Consider the following 19,643-nt stretch of genomic DNA (forward strand, 5'->3'; position numbering starts at 1 on the left):
AAGGGAGGAGTTTAAAGACAGGGTGGCTGGTTGGCTAGAATCCTTTCTCGAAGCACTAAGAAAAAGGAGGATGCCCGTCCCTCTGGCTTTCTGTGGCACAGAGAAGGAGAAGCAGGGCCACTGCGATGAACCCGGGCTCTGTCTGTGTAACCTCGGTGCTGTGCTGCCGTCCGCGAGGAAGCCAGAGGGATGGACAAAAACAAGCCCAGTGCCAATACTACACAGAATGAGGTCACATAGACCTTGGGTTAATCACAGCGGCCCTGGGTCTCTGTCCCCTTGAAGTTCTGGGAGGTGAGTCTGCCGCTTCTGCGACGTTCTGCCCCTCAGCCCAAACTGCGAAGGCATCTCTGAAATGTTACGTAAGTTATGCTTGCGGACAAGTATCTTTAAAGTTAAAGGAGTCCCAGCTTTTCAGAACAGTCTTCCCACCTTCTCCTTAAAGCATATAAACGGCATATCTCTGAGCATCCAACCACTTACTGGTTCCCCTGCCACCACCAGAGTCCAGGTGGGTACCGTTCACAGTGTGGTCCATGGTGGTGGCATCAGCACGCTGGAAAGGCAGCGTCCCAGGCCCCACCGCACGCCTGCTGCATCACAATCTCAGGGCCACAGCCTGGCGGGGACTGGGTGTTAACAGGCCCTCAAGGGGATTCTTCAGAATCGTGACCACTCCCTTTTTGGTCTCCCCACATCCTCTCCAGGTTCCATTCCAACCCTGTCTCTTCCGCATGTTCCAGCCAGAATGGGCTTTTCCAAACACACACCTACATCGCGTGAACTCCTCCACCCTCTGCCTTAAAACTGCTGGAAGAGTTGTCCTCACCCTAACACTGGTACCCCGAGTAGCATGCACCCCCAGCCACCTCTCAGTCCACGCCCTTCCTCCCTCGGGCACACCTGCCCCAGGACCCCTCCTGCCCCAGGGCCTTTGTGCAGCTCAGCCCTGTCCGGAGTGCTCCCAGCCCTGAGCATCCTCCCACGATTGGTGCCTACCTATCCTCCAGATTTCAGCCAGCACCGACTCTCCAAGCCGGGAGGCCAGGCCAGGTAAGGAAGCTGATGTTCAGAGCAAGCTGAATTCTGCCCCTTCAGAGCACACGTCCCATTTTGTCATTATGCCTTCACGGGTGGGAATCTTTGCTGAATGTGTGTCTTCCCCACTGGCTGGATGCTTCCTGAGGGCAGGGACCCTTCAGCTCCATTCACTGTTGCGCCCCTAGCCGAGCTCAGTGTCTGGCATTGAGTAGTGGCTCGATAATGTATTTGTTCACAGCCTGAGCTCCGAGTGTCCTTCAAAGTCAAATGCTCTCTCTGGCCCATGGGAGCACTGCGTCTGTTTCCTTCCAGTAGCATCGTAATAACAGCAGCAGGCACTTAACAGCGTAGAAACGGGGGCATGCACCGCTCTGAGCCCTTTGCATAGCCGTGTACCCAGTCGGTTTCCTCCTAGTGGCAGGTCGTGCAACCACCCGTCATGTAAGTAGTGGGACCACACCATCCATACTGTGGGTAATTGGCGTAACCCTACCGCAGGCTGTCTGGCTCCATGCTACGGAGAGGAGCCAAAGGGGACAGCGCTGGAACCCTCCTTCACTGTGGGTGGGAATGGCCATTGGAGCAGCCACTATGGAAGACAGTAGGTAGGTGCCTCAAAAAGCTAAAAATAGAGTTGCCATGTGATCCAGCAGTCCCACTCCTGGGCATCTATCCAGACAAAACCATAATTCAAAAAGATACACGCACCCCAGTGTTCACTGCGGCACTGTTCACAATAGCCAAGACACGAAAGCAATCTCAATGCCCACCGACAGATGAATGGATAGAGATGTGGTCCACAAAGACCATGAAATACTACTCAGCCACGAAAAAGAATGAAATAGCCATTTGCAGCAACATGGATGGACTTAGAAAGAGAAAGAAATACCATATGATATCACTTACACGTAGAATCTAAAATACGACACAAACCAACCAATCTACAAAACAGAAACAGCCTCACTGACGTGGAGAACAGACTTGTGGTCGCCAAGAGGCAAGGGGGAGCTGGGAGAGGGATCGACTGGAAATTTGCGGTTAGCAGGTGCAAACTATTATATATAGAAGAGATAAACAACAAGGTCCTACCGTATAGCACAGGGAACTATAATCAATATCCTGTGATAAACCATAATGGAAAAGAATATGAAAAAGAATGTGCGTAGATACATATATATACACACATGTATATAACTGAATCAGTAGGCCATACAGCAGAAATTAACACACTGTAAATCAACTATACTTTTTAAAAAAGGGGGGACAAAGCTGGACATGGAGACCCCCAGGGCTTGCTCCCAGGGACCCAGAAAAACCCCCTCCATTCTCAGAGGCTTCCCTCTGGTCTCTGAAACCTGGTAGACCGGGCAGTATTCTTCCTGTTTGAACCTTTCGAAAAGGTTAAATTCGAATCTTGTTTAAAGCACTTCATAATGGAACCTGATTATAAACCTAATGAAATATAAAATAGGGTCAAGTCCAGAGAGAGAAAAAACTGTTTAAGAACCAGAGGCAGCTCTACTTAATTTTGTTGATAAGTTGGTGAATTCATCCGAGGTGTTCCTCAGTTACCTTCAGAGGTCAGCGCTTCTGGGAAGAGCTGGGTTTGGAAAGGAGGTTTCCTGAGTAAATATTTAATAGCAAATAGAGCCACGGTTCTCAAAGTGGGGGTCCCCTGACCAGCAGCATCTGCACCTGGGAACTCGTTAGACACACACATCTTCCAGGTCCGCACAGCCCTGCTGAATCAGAAACCCTGGGGGAGGAGGTCCAGCAATCTGTGTGCTTTTTTGGGTTTTTTTTGTTTTATTTTTTTAACATCTTTATTGGAGGATAATTGCTTTACAATGGTGTGTTAGTTTCTGCTTTACAACAAAATTAATCAGTTATACATATATGTTCCCATATCTCTTCCCTCTTGCGTCTCCCTCCCTCCCACCCCTCCAGGCGTCACAAAGCACCGAGCTGATCTCCCTGTGCTATGCGGCTGCTTCCCCCTAGCTATCTGCCTTACGTTTGGTAGTGTATATATATCCATGCCTCTCTCTCGCTTTGTCACAGCTTACCCTTCCCCCTCCCCATATCCTCAAATCCATTCTCTAGTAGGTCTGTGTCTTTATTCCTGTCTTACCCCTAGGTTCTTCATGACATTTTTTCCCCCAGCAATCCCACTACTGGGCATATACCCTGAGAAAACCATAATTCAAAAAGAGTCATGTACCAAAATGTTCACTGCAGCTCTATTTACAGTAGCCCGGAGATGGAAACAACCTAAGTGTCCAACATCGGATGAATGGATAAAGAAGATGTGGCACATATATACAATGGAATATTACTCAGCCGTAAGAATAAACGAAATTGAGCTATTTGTAATGAGGTGGATGGACCTAGAGTCTGTCATACAGAGTGAAGTAAGTCAGAGAGAGAGAGACAAATACCGTATGCTAACACATATATATGGAATCTAAGAATCTGTGTGTTAATAAGCCCTCCCGGGGATTCTGAAGTGCCTCAAGTTTGAGAACCACTAAAATAGGGTAAAAAAGGGAAAAGAACCGTCTTCATTACCACATGTGGAAAGGGCAAGGTCGTGAGGTGCCCACGCAGGCCATTCGAAGCAGTGTGGGAAGTTTAGGGCATTTACTGTATGTTGAATAATAATTTTTCTTAAACCTACTTTAAAGTAAATCCCCTGGTGTTCTGGGCTGTGGAAACCTGACCCTTGCCTTCTTCACCTAGACCCGAAAAAACATCCCCAGAGCGTCTTTTTATCCCTCACAGCGGGGACACTGGAAGATAAAATTACTTTCCACCAGTTTAAAGGCTTAGATTTTTATTCCCTATTGATTGAATTATTAATACAGGACAAGGCACGTTTTCAGGGCTTTATATGCCTTTAATCAGAGCTCCCAACAACCCCATTTTAAGAAGAGGAACCACAGGCAGAGAGGTTAAGGAACCTGCCCCTGGGAATGACAGGCATCTACCTGCAGGAACAGAGACTGGAGCCCCGTGGTACCCCCCAGACCCACACTCGGACCTGCCTTTGATTGGCTACCTCTGTAAGGAGCAACTGGGGACCAGGAAAGTCAGCCGTGCCAGCTCAGGGCACCCTGTGTCTGTCTAAACAATTAGAAGCCGTTTAGGACTTGGCAGCCAACTTGGGGAAACCCTGACTCTAAAACGTAACGCCGTAAAGATGAAACACTGGACAGCCGTTTCATTTAAACTTGAAAATTTTTGTTATTTACCTTGAGGTAGGTTTCCTTCTTGATGGGGAAGGGGGAGGGTAGATTTTCTTGTTTACTTGTAGTCATCACTAGACATTTACTTTTAGCCCCATGGGTGGCCTTTTATGCATTCCTTGTGCAAGCCACAGCCCAGGACATTTTCAGCCCCGTGCACCTGCCTCTTGCTACAGACCCCAGGGCCGTGGCTTCTCCCAAATAGATAAAGTAATTTGAGGGTTCCTATTCGTTGTGCTGCTACAAAGCAAGAGTTCCCACGTATCACATCTTCTCTATGGCAGTAAGGCCGCAGGGAAAGCTGTGCACACACGAGCTACTGAAATTTCGGGAAGAGTCCATGGGCCCCACAGACAGAGTTGAAGTGGAAGGTTTTCACCATAGTGTTGACTGTTGATGTAGCTTGGGAAAGAGGAGGGGCAGTCAAAATCCATTCCGTCATTTGCTCTGTCCCCAGAACTCATAAAGAACCTCACACGGGCCAAAGAGAGAGTTTGAAATTGCTATTTTAAAAGGCATAGCAGACCACCCCAAGGTTCACTGCAGCACTGTTCACAGTAGCCAAGACATGGAAGTAACCAAAATGTCCATCGCCAAAGGAATGGATAAAGAAGATGTGGTACGTATACATAGTGGAATATTACTCAGCCGTAAAAAAGAATGAAATAACGCCATCTGCAGCCACATGGGATGGACCCAGAGGTGACCATACTGAGTCCGAAAGAGAAGGATGAGTATCATATGATATTGCTTAAATGTGGAATCTAAAAAAAAATGGTACAAATGAACTTATTTACAAAACAGAAAGAGTCACAGATGTAGAAAACAAACGTGGTTACCAAGGGGGGAGGGATAAATTGGGAGATTGGGATTGACATATACACACTACTGTATATAAAATAGATAACTAATAAGGACCTACTGTAGAGCACAGGGAACTCAATACTCTGTAATGGCCTATATGGGAAAAGAATCTAAAAAAGAGTGCATATATGTGTAACTGCTTCACTTTGCTGTACACCTGAAACTAACACAACATTGTAAAGCAGCTATACTCCAAGCATGAAAGAGAGTTTTGGTAGAAAAATGGATGAAAATAAGTAAGCAGTGAAACCTAATTCTGACATTCCCTCCGGCTTCCCGCATACTGAGGCGGTTCGGGGGACTTGGGCCACTGTTCTTCGTTTCCGGGGGGGGGGGGGGGGGGGGGCGGGCACGGGCCAGAAGCAAGGAGACCTAAGGCTGAGGCCCAGCAGAAGGTGAAAGTTGGGAGCGGCCTCAGATCTGGGAAGCTCCGTCATCCTAGCCGAGCAGAGGGGCTGCTGTCATGGCTTCAAGGGGTACCTGTGACTGGAAAGGCCTCCCCTGGCCTTGTCCCATTGCAACTCATTTTGCAGTTGAGGAAGCGAAGGCCCAGAAAGGTCAAGTAACCTGCCTTAGGCCACACAGCCTTGCCCTCAGTTTCCAGAGCCGCAGGTCTCTGTGCTTCAGAACCAAGACGGTGACCCCCCCCACCCCCCCCCCGCTGGTATTTACCGTGTCCTGGCACTTGGCCAGTGTCATCTCACTGAGGCTCGGAGCAGCCCTGGGAAGGGAAGCAGTGGCATCAGTCCCATTTCTCAGGTGAGGAACCGGCTCAGAAAGGTCAAGAAAGGCTTTCTTGCTCAAAGCCTCCCAGCTGGTGAGTGGGCTATCGGGACCCCAAAAGTCTGCTTCCAACCCTGCTGAGGGGCTTCATCCCCTCCCTCCTTCCCGGGCAGCGCCCTCCTCACCTGCCAGCAGCCTACACCCGTGTGACTGACTGCCTTCAAGATTTTCTAGCCGTTTTCTGCTTGAAACACTGGAGCTCTGGGAGAGAAAGCCCTGGACATCGGGGGGGGGGGGGGGGGGGGAGAAAAGCCACGCCCTCCTGAAGTGAGCCTCCAAGGCTGTTCCCTCGGGCCCTGACAAGTGCAAGAGGGGTGTGTGGGTGTGGGTGTGTGTGTAATTGACTTTACAACTGAAGTACAGTCCATTCGCTTCTATCTTTGCACCGTTTCTTTTTGTACGTTGCCTAGAGGAGCATCCCTCCATGTTTAAAGCCACGAAACAAATAACGGGGGGAGAAAAGAAGACACGATTCCAGGACCAGACCGCTCAAATAGCAAAAGGATTACAGAGGCACAGGATAGCCTGCGAGAGTCCCTTATTCTATCCCCAGAGATAAGCACTTTAAAAAAAAAAAAAACAATTTGAATATTTTTTTATGATTACAAAAGCCAGATGCATTTAAAGATACAGCAAAATGTAAGTAAATAAACGTTTCACTGCTCAGGCGTCCTTGGCAGGCACAGGGTCTGAGGCCGCCGATGCAGCTCACCACCTGGGTTATTACCGGGACTCCCCGCCACTGACCCTCTTAATTTTTGATTCAGAATAAATAGAACAGGCAAGGACTGACCTGCAATCCTTTGGAAACACAAGTCAGACCACAGGGCTCTGACCTCCATTGCCCATTGCCGTGTGGGATCCACCACCAACTCCCACTTCTGCTGTTCGCTGCGCTGTCTTCCCCCAAGGCCTCACACACACTGTTCCCTGCAGGGGCTTCTCTTCCCCCAGGTGTCAGCTTGACCCCTCCTCCCCCCACTGAGAGCCACCCTGACCTTCCAGTTGACTGCGCGCCACCGTCCACAGCACGACCCCTCCCTCCCATCCCTGGACCCTGCCCTGCCTCGTCTCCACAGCACGCATCACCTTCAGGGTCCTACGTGATCTACTTGTGATCTGGTCTCCTCCACCTCTAGACCATGAGCCTCCCGAGAGCAGGCATTATTGCCTGCTGTGATCACTGATGTATCCGCAGCGCTCAGCAAACAGTAGGTGTCCAATACATGTTTGCTGAAAGACCGTGGGCCCCATCCTTGCTGAGTCCGGGAAGCAAACAGCACTTCTAAGCCCAGCTTCACCACCCCAGCCTGCATCTGCACGGTTCCTGGGGGTGGCTTCCTCCAAGCTGTGTTCATATGTCACTCAAGCTCTGGGAAGCTGAAGGTTCATCGAATATGGACAATAGAGTGCGCAGGTGAGAGCTCTCGCCAAGGGAAGAAGGCTTACCCTGGGGCACTGTGATGAGAGGCCGTCAGAGACAAGCCCAGGAGGTTTGGGGCATCTTGCTGAGCTTAAGGACAGAAGAAAAGGCTTCTAGGCTGCCTTCCCTGAGCTCCAGACCAGGTGAGGCTCCCCCGTTACTCACACGGCACCCTGTACTTCAAAAACAAGCAAACAGGGCTTCCCTGGTGGCGCAGTGGTTGAGAGTCCGCCTGCCGATGCAGGGGACACAGGTTCGTGCCCCGGTCTGGGAAGATCCCACATGCCACGGAGCGGCTGGACCCGTGAGCCATGGCCGCTGAGCCTGTGCGTCCGGAGCCTGTGCTCCGCAACGGGAGAGGCCACAACAGTGAGAGGCCCGCGTAATGCAAAAAAAAAAAAAACAAAAAAAGCAAAAAAAAACCAAGCAAACAGCTAACTATGACTTTGCAATATCCTATTTCTCCATCAGGCAGTAAGCTTCAGGAGCACAGCGCCAAGGTCTGTTTTGCTCTTTCGGCCTCCCCAAAACCTGGCACAGTGCCTGGCACATAGGTGTTTTGAGGGATAGCTGAGCCACTTGTTCGCACGGTGCCCTGCCCTGTTCTGGCAGATGGGCTGCTTACTGCGTTTCCCATCCTACAGAAGACATTCAGTGCCCCTCTGCTCCCAGAGCCACCAGACACATCCAGAGACCAGTGCCAAATAGATGGCATCACCAGCTTAGGAAGAAAGTGTCTTGGTGAAGACACCCCCGTTTCCACGGAGTCAGTGTGGAGTGGCAGGAGTAATCTAGGACCTGGAGGAGAGACCTAAACTTTGTTACTTGTAGCCAACAGCATTCATAGCCAGTCTAACCAGAACCGTTATATCAGAATTATCACCCATAACAAGAAGCTTGGAGGTGAGGAGTCCAGAAGGATGAAATGATTCAAGGATACCATCAAAAGCCCAGGCTTTACCCTTCTGCTCCACCACCCTTATCACCTCACAGTCACAAGAGGGCTGCTGCTGTTCAAGGCATCACCTCTACCTTCCAGGAAGAGGAAAGGGGACGTGGAGGAGCCAGTACTATCCCCCTCCTTTCATCAGGAGATATAGCCTTCCTAGAAACCTCCACCTCCACCCAGCAGACTTCCACTTAAATATCACTGGCCAGAACCCCATCACTTGGCCACCCTAGCAGTCAGGGACGTTCGAAAGATGAGAATTCAATGATAAAGATTGGAAAAGCTGAAGTAGCAAGGGAGGAGTGAGTCAGTAATAGCTATAGAGTTAGCCAGCCTGCAATATCTTCCAAAACGAAATTCTTTTTTAATATAACTTTTTGTGGGTTTTATTATAAAAGCGATGAATATACACTGTTACTTTAGAAAATAAAGATTTTTAAATCTCTACAATCCCATCATACAGAAGTAACCACTGTTTATTCCTGGTTTATTATCCTAGAACTTCATATTTTTTAACATGGATGAAATCATACTACGGGTGGTTCTGTAATTACCCTTTCCATTTGATATGATGAAACATCTTTCAAATCATTAAATGTTCTTTGCAGAATCATGTTTTATGTCCGTGTATTCCACTGAATGGTGTACCATGATTTGTTTCTTTGGTCCCTTGGTGTTGGGCATATTGATATTTATAACAGAAGAGTGAAAAATCAACACTAGTGACTCCCCCCTTGTAGCTAAAATGTGGCCCAGCAGTTCCCCATCTAAGAATGTTTCATAAGGGATGTGCACATTCTTTAGAGCTTCTGAAGTATCCTACCAAATCGCCTTCCCAGAGGGATTATTCCAATGTATAATCCCTCCAGCAGATACAAGTGCCCATCTCCCCCACGAAATTTTCACCCACACTTAAAAAAAAAAAGATAGACTAGGGGAACAGGAATGGCAGCCTAACCCAGCCCACTCCGTTCCCGGATGAGGGGACAGAGGGAAGAAGTTCTTGCACAAGGCCACACAGCCCAGCCAGCCTGGGAGCTGGGCCTCAGTAGTGAGAGCCAGGCCCCTTGGTACTGCATCCTGACCCCTCCTGGAGCACCCGTCAGGGAAGGAGAAGCACCAGGGTGCAGGAGAGTCTGGGGAGCCATGAACAGGTGCCAGGGGTTCCCAAGGAGAGAGGACCAAGGCCAGGAGACCTCGGGAGCATGATGCCCTGAAGGCCTTGGATATGAGCAGTCCTTGGTCTGGGAGTCACCCCAGGCAGACAGATTTGCTTCTGACTCAGCACTCCATTGCCACTCAAGCTGTGGGACCCTAAGCTTCTCACTTCCCTGTCTCTGGGACCAGTATAGCGAGGTAATACAGCTCAGACCCAGGTCCTGCCAGCCATTCGTGCCTGTTAGGAACTGAATTGTGTCCCCCTAAAATTCGTAGGTTAAAGCCCTAATCCCCAGTGCCTTAGAATGTGACCATATTTGGAGATAGGACCTTTAGGGAGGTAATGAACTTTAGATGAGGTCATAAGGGTGGGGCCCTAATCCGCTGGTACTGGTGTCCTTATAAGAGGAGGAAGAGACACCAGGAAGGCACACACACAGAGGAAAGACCATGTAAGGACACGGCAAGAAGGCAGCTTCCTGCAAGCCAAGGAATGAGGCCTCGGAAGAAACTAAGCCTGTCATCCATCACCTTGATCCTAGACTTCCAGCCTCCAGAACCACAAGAAGAACAATTTCTGTTGTTTAAAGCACCCAGTCTGTCGTATTTCGTTTTGGCAGCTTGAACTGACCTAATAAGATGCCCCCATAAGTGTGGGGATCATTGCTGTTTCCGCTGCATCCTGAGCTTCAGGACTCAGATACCCTGAAACTGGAGGCAGGTTCTTTCCACAAGCCTTGAGTACTCACTGTGGACACCCACCCATTGTCTGGGCCACCTCTGGTTCCCTGTGGCCGTGCTGAACAGTTCCCTGCACGTTGACTGCATCCCCTCTCAAGCTGCGCACCCGAGGCTCTTCTTGGTACCACTGGAGTCCCTGGGCCCCCGTGCTGGCCACATCCTCCAGGAGGTGCCAGGAAGCCAGTGCCACCAATGAGGAATGGAAGTCAAAACCGTCCCGACATTCTGCACGGCTTCTCACACAGTCCCCAGCAGGTGCGAGCCCCACTTGCCCTTGAAGATCAATTCACTGATGCCTCTTCATTGGCTCAGCCTCCTCCCCTCTCTAATTCCTCTCCTCAAAGCCTGCTTCCTGGGATCGCCTCTCTATCAAACTATTTTTCTCAGCATCTGCCTTTGCGAGAACCCAAACTAAGACACACGGAGAAGAGAGCTGTGTTTCGAACCCAAGACAGACCCAAGTGCACATACAGTCCTCCCTCAGGATCCAGCATCTACGGGGGATTGGTTCCAGGATGCACCCCTCCCACACACACCCACAGATACCCAAATCCAAGGATGCTCAGGTCCCTCATGTAAAATCATGTTGGCATATAACTTCACGCATATCCTCCCATATACTCTAAATCGGATTACTTATAATACCTAATCAATGTAAATGCTATGTAAATAGTTGTAAATACAATGTAAATGCTATGTAAAGAGTTGCCGGGGTGCACGGCAAATTCAAATTTTGCTTTTTTGGAACTTTCTGGAAGCTTTGTCCCTGAATACTTTCAACAGGATGCAGAACCCACAGATACAGAGGGCCAACTGTACAAACGTACCAGCCCAGACACAAAATATGCTTTGGGGTCAACGAGCCGCTGCAGAGCCCAGGTACTTCACAGTGGACGATGGCAGCTGAAGCCGGCGGACTCTGCCGTACAACATTGAAGTGGGAGCCTTCAAGCCAGACAGAGGCGGGTTCAAATCTCAGTTCTGCCAGCCGCCGGCACGGCAACCTCAGGGTAAATAACTTGCTGGGTCTCCACTTCATCAGCTCTGAGTGTGGAAAGAACACTGACCTCCCAGGGCTGGTGGGAGGCCTCAGGAAGATAAAATGGAGAAAGTGCCTGAATCGGTGAGCGCTCGGCAGAAGGCGCCCGCCCTTTCTTTCCGAGGCAGCCGTGGAGCTGTGATGCTGTGATCTCCCTTCAAGAAAGAACTTGCCGTTCAGCTGCCAGGAGTGCAGTGAGCTGACAGACTCCAGACACGGCGCCTTCAGATGTGCCCCAGCCTTTGAGCAGAGGCTATGCTCCTCCCGGCGGCCCCCAGCCGGTGCTGAGGCTCGGCCACTTCTTGCCACCGCGGAACTCCTCTGAGGGGAAATCTTTGCTCGGGAGTGCCCCACGGACCTGGCTGAGACATCGTCAGACCTACCTGGCAGCCTGAGGTTCTTCCTGCCCAATCCACTCCCCCACCCCCCCTGCCCCCAAAAACATCCTCTTCCACTCCTGTTTCCCTCGCAGTTCAGTCCTCTGGGAAGATGGGGCTAAGACATCCTTGCCTTCCTCTCTTCTTTCTGGAGAGACCTCCCGCACGAAGTAACAGCAACAGAGAAGTTTTCACAGGGCTTCGTCTGAGAGCCTCTATGGTATTAATCCCAGTGGGATTCCTCCAAAGGAATCAGAATCAGGACTCTTCCCATGGCAAGCATAGAAACAGGTCCTCGTGAATTTCGTAGGAAAAGGAACAAGAATTTATTGGAACGCTATGGGATACCCAGAGAATTTCAGGAAAGGCTACAGAACTTGGCTCCAAAAGGATAGGGCCCCAAGAGCTCACAGTCTCCCAGAATTAGTCAACTTTGTTTCTTCAGGACTGTGCTGTTGACATCAATAAGCTCCAGGATCCCACAGGATCCCACATCCCACTCAGGATTCGGATTCCAGGAAGAAGGTGTCTCATTGGCCCAAGAGGTGGTGGAGCACTTTGGGAAGCAACTTTCCTTCCACTGATGGACAGACCCACTGACTCTGCATCTAAAGCCAGATCAAGGTGCCTGTCACTCAAAGGTGAATGGATCTGTCAGATGGCTGTTAGTTTCAATAGAACCTAACGAGAGAGGGAAAAATACACCCTGCCCCAATTCTTGCCGAGAGTTCAAAGCGATGTATCGCCAATGCATTTCCACCTGCTCACTCTTTGCCTAAAGCACCATCCATTCCTCCCCAAGGGTTTGAGTTTCTTGGGTTCAATGTCACTGTGCCTAATCTTAACACTTTTCAACCCCCCCCCCCCAAAGGATCAGATACGGAGTCAAGAAGGACGTACTCAAACTTTTTCAAAAACACTTGTTTGGGATATAGTAAGCTGCCTCCCCAGCAGGAGGACAACTCCCCCACTCTCCACGGTGACAGAGGCCAATGGGCCTTGGCCTTGACTGTACCAATTTCATCAGCAGCCTCTCTGGAACCTCTGGTAACCTCTCAAAGGTCTGTTTTATATTAGTATCTTTATTTTACATTCCTTCAACTTTTCAGATGGAGCTCCTTAGCCCAACCCTAAAGCACTGTGGAGAGTTGAGGAAATTCACTGATACGCAGAGGGCCGACAGCTCAGCCAGGAGGCCCAGCGCAGGTGATGTGGTACCCTTCCCGTATCCTCTAGGAAGGTGTTCACCTTCAAATGCTGAAGGCTGCCGCCTGCCAACACCTGCAACTCTGCCTCAGGACTTTTGGTGGCGTTATGTTTGTTTTTATCCCGATTTCTCACAGGTCAACCTGGGAATGTAGAGTTAATGCCTCTGGGAGGAGACCTCATTGAAGAACAGAGGGAGATGGGCTAGATAAATCCACCAGCTTCCTTGCCCCTTGGGGGGATAACGTGGCTCCCACATTTCCTCCGGGGCTGAGCTCCCCTTGTGCACAGCAGTCTCTTTTGAAAATGCACTTCTACCAGCTGCCTTCCCTTCCCTGCCTCTCTTCCCTGCTCTGCTGGAGTTCCCTTGGATCCCCTCCCAATTAAATTACTTGCCCATAAATCCTTGTCTCAGTTTTTGTTCCCTCAGAAGGAGACCTCAAGACGAAGCCCATTCTGAATTAAAGTTTTTCGCCAGAAACACTTTGAGAACAGCAGCGTCCATCGGCTGCTGGCAGAGGTCCAGGAAGGAAGCGCCAGGCCTTGGCCAGGTGGGGAAACTGCGCAAGTTACCTGCCTCCTCCCCAAATGACCCAGGAGCCCCGCCCTGTGTACACAGCTGCAGGTTCTGCCCTCTAGGCGCCGGGGGTTGCCAGGAGGCTGCTGCTGGGAACTGAAGGGATGCAGATCCCAACAGCCTCTCACTGCCTATCGGCTCATTTCACACTGACAGGCTACCGGGGGTGTAGGACTATTTTTATTTAAAACATTGGTTGCCATAGTAACATCCACATGACCGAATACTTATTCTAAGTCACATAGAAAACACCCTTGGGAAGGGAGAGAGAGAAGAGAAGGCCCGTGCAGCCCTGGGAATCAGACAGCAAGAGGCAGTTGCTAGAAAAGAGAAACCCACACCAGCCCAGGGGTCTGGGCTCTCCTCCGTCGCCCGCCTGAGTCTTTCAGGGGGTTCGATTTGCAGTCACTGAAAAGGTTTAAAGGGCACTGTGGGAGGGCTGTGATCTGCCCAGGTGGACTTGTGAGTTGTAGCTCCTCCCGGGAGACCAGAAGTTTCCCTTGGTGTGATCTACTCCACGGGTCAAGACAGGGTGATGTGCTAACAACTGGGCCCTGGCACAGGGTGCTGATGGTGAAGGAGGACCCGCTTCCAGCCCCGCCCAGCTTTCCACAGCACGCTCGGGACAAAGGGAGTCTATGGGGGCCTGTGAGGCCCCCCCATCCACACAGCCCTGCCGCAGAGGACCAAGCCACCTGGAAAGCACCCCCAAGGAGCAAAGCAACACACGGAAAGGAGTTGACTTTTCAGGGCCAGAGGGAGAACTCATTTCGCAGCAGCCGTCACCATGCAGCCTCCCTGACCCTGAGCCTTCCACACCCCTTCAGTGGCTTCTTTACTCCTTCATTAGTGTAGAGCCCAGAGGGAACATCTGAGGGCCCCGAGCGTCCCCACGAGACTCGCAAGGGTTTAGACAGAGGTCATGTGGCTCTGGTGGTTCAGTGTACTTAGTAATCAGTCGTGGTTAACATTGTATCGGAGGGGAGGTTACGGACCATCCTTGAGGAACACCCACGGGACAGATCACATCGTGCCTCTCCCCTCCGCCAGGTGATTCAATTATACTTGTTACAACGCTAACAGCTCACATTGATTGAACACTTAATATATACGAGTGTCTGACTCATTTGATCCTGACAATGATTCTCCAAGGGGCCATTGTCATGTACGGTCGACAGACGAGAGAGACTCCAGTTTCCCCATCACCAGAGTTAGGTAACCTGCACAAGCGGCTGATATGCCGTGGAGCTGGGACTTGAACCCAGATCTGTGTGACTCCTGAATGTGTACTTTTAGGCATCATGCTATGCAAGTGATCACCCGGGACCACCTCGTCCAGGAAGAGAGTGGCCAAAGCGCAGATGAGGTATGTATGGATCAGGGAGGGGGTGAGCTCTGACTTGGTGGGCGATGATAGGGCTGGTTGCTCGTCTGTTCGCCTCAGCTCTTTGTCTGCTCCTTGCCCCCCAGCCTGGTCTGGTAGCCATCAGAAGCCCCCAGGACTAACAACATCTACCATTCTGTTGCAAGATCTGGAAGAGGGCCTCTGAGGCTGGCCTCTGTTCGGGGTCAGAAGTGGGGGTTCCCCTGAAGTGTGTGCCCTTCTAGGCTCCAGGCTCTGTGGGACAGACAGAGGCTCCTGTGGGACAGCTGCTGCCTGGGGGTGCTGCCAGCAGGGGTGCCACAGAGGTGACAGAGGTTCCGGGACTACAGCAGGGCTGCATCACAGCTGCAGTCGGCACTTCCTCGCCCCGGCAGCCATTGGCATCACCTTGAAGGTGGAGATGAAGTTTCAGCGGGCCCTGGGTCCCACTAGCACCTCATCCTGGAAAGTGTTCTAAGAGAAAGGACATCGAGCAGTGTCTTAGTCCAGCAGATCTGAGCAGATCCAAGCTGTGTGACCGTGGGAGTCCCTTAAAGTCTCTGTTTTGTCATCTCTCACGTGAAAGTGAGGCGCACCTGTAGCAGATGCTGTTGGGGTCCTGCTCGTAGCCACTTGGCTTCCTCAGGAGGTTGCCTAAGGACAGTTTCAGAAAGCCCATGGCTTCCTACCCAAGAGTGTTCTCCGCCCACAGCAGTGAGCTCAACTGAACGTGCAGGGCAGCCCACACGTGCCCAAGAGTTAACGTTCCAAAAGTAGCCTCAACCAGCGAGGACAGGGGTTGGTGGCGGCTTCCGTGCCCCTGGTGTGGTGGTTGTGAGGTGTGTCCCACAAGTTCTTTCTTGTGGGTCCCCATCGGGGTGGAGCCCTTGGTGCCCACCGCATTTTCTTGCATGTGTATCATTTTCCTCCCTTCTCTGCCTCACGTTCCCACACCATCGCCATGCTTCCTGGGATCACCTCCCAAACAAACCACCTGGGACTTTGTCTCAGGGTCTGCTTTGAACAGAACCCAACCTACGACACCTCATGGTTCGGGGAAGACGGAATGAGGATGCATGTCAAGCTCTCAACACAGTGAACACTTTCATAACCTCCAATACACTCGTTATACCTGATGCACACTTGGGGGTAGAGCGGAGTCTGGCTGTGGGTTTACTTTGTACATTTGGGGGCTCTCCATTCCCTGAGCCAGAAGGCCTCTTAATCTGGGCTTAAATTTAACTGTGGATAATCACCCACCAACTTCTTGATCTCCACATGGATCACTGAGAAAGACTCTACCTTCTAGAACAGTTTCTCTAATAAAATTCCCCTCTGGCCCCCAGGAGAGGCTGCGTAGAGCAGGTAAGGTGTCAGACAAAATTACGCAGCCAGTGTTGTCTTTCCCTCACCCTTCAGGCTCCTGGTCCTTCCTGCAGCCCAAAGAGAGACCCACCTCTGCACTGGAGAGCCCCTGTGCTCCCTAGATCCAACTCACCTCAGCTACCGAAGATAAAACTACACTGTGATGAGATTCACTAAGGCGTGACTGATGCTTTCCATTCCATTTCAATTTGAGGAGCGCAGCGAACATGCACCTCGGCTGCCTAAGGGGTAGCTGGGAGCAGGGCTTTCCTTCCCCTCACACCTCCACCAGGCTTAACATTTCTTTCGACTATCCTGTTTCAGCTGAAACTCTCATATTCCACCCCGTAATGCATCCAGAGCTTAGAAACATAGAAATGGGGCCACACGCCTGCCGACATGTTGAATCTGAGTCCCAGTCCCCGACCTCTAACATGAAACACCTCGATTTTATTTAAGCTGTTGGCTTCTGTGTCCTCCTAGTACACAGGCTGCTTTGTGTGTGTTCAGAAAAGAGCAAAAGAAATCGGGACACGTGCGATAGAATATTTGAATCCGAAAATTAAAGAGAGGTTCGCCTCACCCACAGTACCCTCTCCTACGCAGAGAGCCTCCGACTTTAGTATAGATGAGAGCGGTGGGGAAGGGAGGGGCTTTTTAAAAGGCAGCTCTTCAGCCCCACTCCAGGAGGCTGATTTCAGGCTTTGAGATTCTTTGTAAAGCTGGGATGCTGGTCATTCCAATAAAGGTCATCTTTTGGATTCTCACTTTGTTCCTTTAAATTAGTGTTTCTCAAAGAGAGGTGTCCCAAGGACAGCCCCATGCCCACCTCTGCCCTAAGCTCCCAGAGACATTTGAGCAGATCAGAGAATGCTGCCGCTTTGCCTGTCAAAGGCAATATCTGATGCTTCACAGACACTCGTGTACCGCAAGGATTAGAAGCCCGCAAATAAACCAGTTTGTTCATTTCTATTCTATTGCATGAATTATTATTCATGATTATTTACAGATATTCCGGATCTATGAGCTAGCTATAATGCACACCCCCTAAAGAGAAAATTTATTACATCAAAGAGTAACAGAAGAAACACACAGGCTGCCCCTTGGAGGTGTTTGGCATGGACATGACAGGTATAGGTTCTGCAGATAGAAGTCCTCGGGAGTTTCATGGCATCAGAAGGGGAACATCTCCACCTCCATCCCATATTCTTAGTTAATTCTGCTCAGAAATATTCCACCTCATGCTCCCCAGGCTTCTAGTTTGACACACAATCATCTCTATTTGGGTCAAGATTCAGAAAAATTAAAAGTATCAGATTCAAAATAGCTAATGATAAAAGAAATTTTTCAAAAAGATTCATCAGACAGACAGACAGACACATAGTGATGCAGTGATCACCTTTCACCATGACCCTGCCCAGCACCACCACCCAGAGGCTGCTTTGTCGCTATGGGCACCTAAGCAAAACCTTGCTCCTTCACTCTGGGATTGTGGGAGAGACTTTAGGGAACAGAAGCCTCCTATTCTGGACATTGAGACTACATTGCAGATTAAACCAATAGGAAGGGAAGGACCTGAGGTCAGGAAGCCCTGAAATTTCAGTTAGAGACAGGTATCCAATATGTTCCCATCTTCATCCTCCAGTTATGCCACAGGTGTGGAAAGAGCCCTAAATCCACACACAGACATGGCAGATAACCTCTCATTAAGCCCGCGTGGTCCCAAAGAAGGGGTAAGTCAAGCCCATTTCCGGGAAGGGCTCATTTGAGCGCCTCGCTTTACTTTTCTGCCACACCTCCATCAGTTCCCGTCAGATGGCTGTCCGGAAGCACCACATCGCTGTCTCCACCAGCCGCCTTCCTCCCTCCCCCGATTTCCCAAACCCCATAGTTTTTTCTTTTCCTTCCTTTCCTGGGTCCTTGCTCTACCTGGAGAGGCAGCATGGCGTTGCTGGAGTTCTGGCTCTGTGTATTGAAGACACTTTCCCCTTGGGTCACCCAACTCCCTTCAGAGCAGAGCTTGGGTGAGTTATGTCTTATTTTGGGTTCTATCAGAAGCAGATCCTGAGATAAGGATGTGAGGGCAAGAAATTTTACTTGGGAAGTGATCCTAGAAAACATTGTTCGGGGAATGGTAAAATGGGACAGGGGAGGGTTCCTTATCAAGCTGGTTACCCCTGAGGACCACTAGAGTTTTATGCCACCCACAGGGACACACTGGGAAATAGCAGAGAACGAACACCTCAAACAACTAGGGTATTCATCAGTTGAAGCCCACTCCCAGGGGTTGTTAATTCCCTGGGACTTCAGGCCTGCCCATGGTTGGGCAAAATGTCCTCTGCTTCCAAAACAAGTCCTTAGACAAAAAAATGCAGGGGCAGGCAGCTAGAAGTCTGATGGCTGGATGTTAAGGGCAAGAGGACGTGGGCACCAGCAAAGGGACCTTCAGATTCTTAGGTTAATAGCATTCTCTGCCTCTTTACTCTTTTATCAAAGACTGCTTCCTATCTGTAGTTAGACTAAGGGAAGGAAAGAAGGGAGGGGAAGGGAGAAAATCCACTCTCATCACCATATTTCTAATGTAGCGATTCTCAAGATGAAGGAAGAGGAAGAGGGATCTGCAGGGGAAGACAACTGGTATCAAACCATTGTAATACATCTTCACATGGGGCTGGAGTGTACTGCTTTTTTCGAATACAAGTATAGAAAGAAAAATTCAGGGAAATCTCACTGTCTGCCGTACACAGAAAACAGAGGCGTGATCCCCAAGCTGGTGAGCCATATGTAATATTCTCTTGGGAGAGGTGGCAGATCCTAAGAAGTTTGGTGGTTACAAAGGAGAAACATGGGTTTTTAAAAGTTGGGAAACACTGTCAGCATGAACGAGGCCAAGAGGCTAAACACTATGTGACCAGGGACCTGCGGAAGTGGAGGGAGCCACCTCGTGATTTAAAAAGATGAGACCCCTTATTTTTTTTGTTTGTTTGTTTTTTTGGGGGGTACGCAGGCCTCTCACTGCTGTGGGCTCTCCCGTTGCGGAGCACAGGCTCCAGACGCGCAGGCTCAGCGGTCACGGCTCACGGGCCCAGCCGCTCCGCGGCATGTGGGATCTTCCCGGACCGGGGCACGAACCCGTGTCCCCTGCATCGGCAGGCGGACTCTCAACCACTGCGCCACCAGGGAAGCCCCAACACTTTAAAATAGAGTGTGTTGGGTAAGCCAGCCTCCCTTACAAAAACAAGTCTGGTACCACCTGAGTTTCACCCTGGAGGGAACTTCAGCCCTGCACCCTGGAATGTCAGCCCCTCTTAGGGCGCTCTTACTCTGAGCACTGCCACTGATCCTCAGGCGTGCTCAGCTTCTCAGATGTGTCATTCCGAGCTCCCCCAAAGCAGATCGTTAGATAAGGGCTTGTATGAGGGTGGTGTATTTGTAGAGCGGTCTCACGAAGCAGGAGGGAGGCGGTGGGAAATGGAAGAAATGACAGTAAAGGGTGCATTAGTGAGCAGGTT

This window comes from Leucopleurus acutus (genome assembly GCF_964270905.1).
Source record: "Leucopleurus acutus genome assembly, chromosome: 10".
In the NCBI taxonomy this organism is placed as follows: domain Eukaryota; kingdom Metazoa; phylum Chordata; class Mammalia; order Artiodactyla; family Delphinidae; genus Leucopleurus; species Leucopleurus acutus.